This window comes from Heliangelus exortis, unplaced genomic scaffold (assembly GCF_036169615.1).
Source record: "Heliangelus exortis unplaced genomic scaffold, bHelExo1.hap1 Scaffold_276, whole genome shotgun sequence".
NCBI lineage: Eukaryota > Metazoa > Chordata > Aves > Apodiformes > Trochilidae > Heliangelus > Heliangelus exortis.
Genome location: NW_027285953.1, coordinates 430,001 through 432,500, shown reverse-complemented (window position 1 = coordinate 432,500; position 2,500 = coordinate 430,001). Strand labels below are relative to the sequence as shown.

The window sequence follows — 2,500 nt, the reverse complement described above, 5'->3', positions numbered from 1 at the left end:
CGCGCGCGCGCGGCAGCACGGCACGGTACCGACGCCGGTACCCGCCCCGCAGACAGCCGCCCGCCCGCGCGGGGTGGCAGGGGGAGAGGCACGCGCCCCACCCCCCAACGCCGCCGACGCCCTTCTCTTTTCCTCGCCACGAAGGGGGGGAACCTCCCCGGCCGCCGCGCCGGGCCCCCACCGGCCCCGACGACGACGACCCCGGCCGACCACGGCGGGACGAGCTCCGCTCCGAGCGGGCGCTCCGGGAGCGGGGAGCTTCGGAGCGCTCCCCGAGTCTCCATTTAGGGGGACGAAGGCCCGGGCGCTTTCTGGCGTTCGCCCGCCGCGGCCTGCGAGGCACCCCAGCCGCGCCGGCCCCGCGGACCGCCGGCTCCGCCCGCCTGGGCGGGGGAGGACGGCGGCCCGGCCGGCGATTGATCGTCACGCGACGCTCAGACAGGCGTAGCCCCGGGAGGAACCCGGGGCCGCAAGTGCGTTCGAAGTGTCGATGATCAATGTGTCCTGCAATTCACATTAATTCTCGCAGCTAGCTGCGTTCTTCATCGACGCACGAGCCGAGTGATCCACCGCTAAGAGTTGTCTGGCTTTCGGCACCGCCCCGCGCGCGCGGGGGGGCCGGGACCGCTCGCCGAGAAGCGGCCCCTTTCGATCGCCGAGGCGGGCTCCGGGCGGACACCCGCCTCGCGCCTCGCTTGACCGTACCGACACACACACGGGAGGAAAAAAAAACGGGAAAAGCGGAGAAGGAGCCCGGGAGCGCCTTCGCTCGCTTCGGAGGCGGCCCAGGCGCCCGGGCTCGGCCCGGCCTCCGCGCGGAGGCGACGGCACGCTCGACCGCGCCCGACCGAAGCCGCTGCCTCGGCTCGGGGAGACGGCGGAATCCGACGCCGCGGCCGGTACCGCGGCGGCGGCCCGCTGGGGCGCCTCGCCGGCCCGCCGCGCGCGCCTCCGCGACGCGGCCCGCCCGCGACGCGACCCCCGCCTCTCCCTCTCCCCTCGCTGCCGAGCCCTCGTCCCGACGGGCGCCCTCTCGCCCGCCGGGGCTCCGCCGCCGCCGACCCGCCGGGGAAAGCGGCACAGCCCCCCGGGAGCCCGAGACGGCGACGCGACGCCGCCCGCGGCCCCCCGGACGGGGAAACCCGCCGCCGGCCGGTGCAGGCGGCGCGGCCCGCCCCCGACCCCCGCCGCCGCTTCGCCCCTCGGCCCCTTCCGCGGACGCGGGCGCGGAAGGCGGACGCGGTGCCGAGGCGGGGGTGGCACCCGCTCTCCCCGCTTCCGCGCGGAGACCGGGAACGCGGCCCACCCCCGCCCACCCGACCGCCCGGGCCGGCACGCGCCGGGAAGGGCGACGGGGAAGCGACGACCGAGGCCCGGGACGGGACGGCCGCAGCCGGCGGCGGGCGCCGCCCGGAAGACCCATGGATGCGACAACGAGTCGGCGGCGCCGCCGCTCGGACGAGGGTGCCGGACCCTTCGGCGGCGGGGGACGACGGTCGGAGAGGCGACCGAGCGACGCCGCCGGGGCGGGAGCGCGGCAGAAAGGGAGGAGAGGGAGGCGGGAGCGCGGCGCGGCCGGACCGCGGCGCCGAGGCGCGGCGGCGGCCGGCGGACGCCCGGCGAACCCCCGTCACCGCGAGGGAACTCGCCCACCCCGGGCGGGAGCCCCGCGCTCCCGCCCAGGTTCGCCCGCTCCGAGGCAGAGGCAGGCCGGTCGCGGTCGACCGCTGCCGCCGGTCCCTCCGCAGAGACCGGGACCGCGGAGAGGGGGGGGCAGCCCGGAGGCGCACCTCCCCGGCACGGCCGACCGACCGCCCGCCCGGCCCGCGGGACACGGGAGCCCCCCGGGTCGGGTCGGGTCGCGTCGTGCCGTGCCGCCCGAGTCTTTAAACCCCCGCCCGGCCTCCGCGGGCACCCCCCGCGGGGTAACCCGCGCAAGCGCGGACGCTAGGTACCTGGCCCTGGGGTGAGGGAAACGCAACTGAAGGCCCCGCTTCGGTGCCTCCCCCGCTGCCGCCACCGGGGGAGCGTCCGAAGCGGGGGCCGCGCCCGACCGTCCACCGCCGCCACCGCGGCTCCGCCGTCCCGGGGCCCGAGGGTTTCCCTCTGTGCCCGGCGCTGCGCCCGGGAGGAGAACCGCGGCTCGGGCCGCCCGCTCGCGCGGGACGCGACCCGGCGGGGACGGAGCCTCGCACCCACCGCAAGGAAGGAAGGAAGGAAGGGAGCGGTGTCGCTGTCCAGCTCGCCGGCGGAGCTGTCCGGCCCCGGAGCCCCGGCTTCCCCAACCTAACGCCCGCCGGGGCGGGGCGAAAGGCGGGAAGCGCGAGGAAGCGGGAACCCCGCCGGCAACACCGCGCGGTGGCCGCACGCCCCGGCCCCGAGACGCCCGGTGCGGGAAGCGGGGCTTTCTCCGATCCCCGAAAGGCGGCTCGACGCTCGCGCTCTCGACGCCCGCGCCGACGCCGGCCCTCTGGCGTCGACCCCGGCTCGCGTCGCTTTC

General features: G+C 78.7%; 1 non-coding gene across 1 annotated transcript; it reads right to left on the bottom strand.

Annotated features, from left to right (window-relative positions):
- Positions 1 to 428: 428 nt before the first annotated feature.
- On the bottom strand, positions 429 to 581 carry LOC139790791 (5.8S ribosomal RNA). The gene has a single exon (XR_011723646.1). It is a non-coding gene; the product is annotated as a 5.8S ribosomal RNA (ribosomal RNA).
- Positions 582 to 2,500: the final 1,919 nt, after the last annotated feature.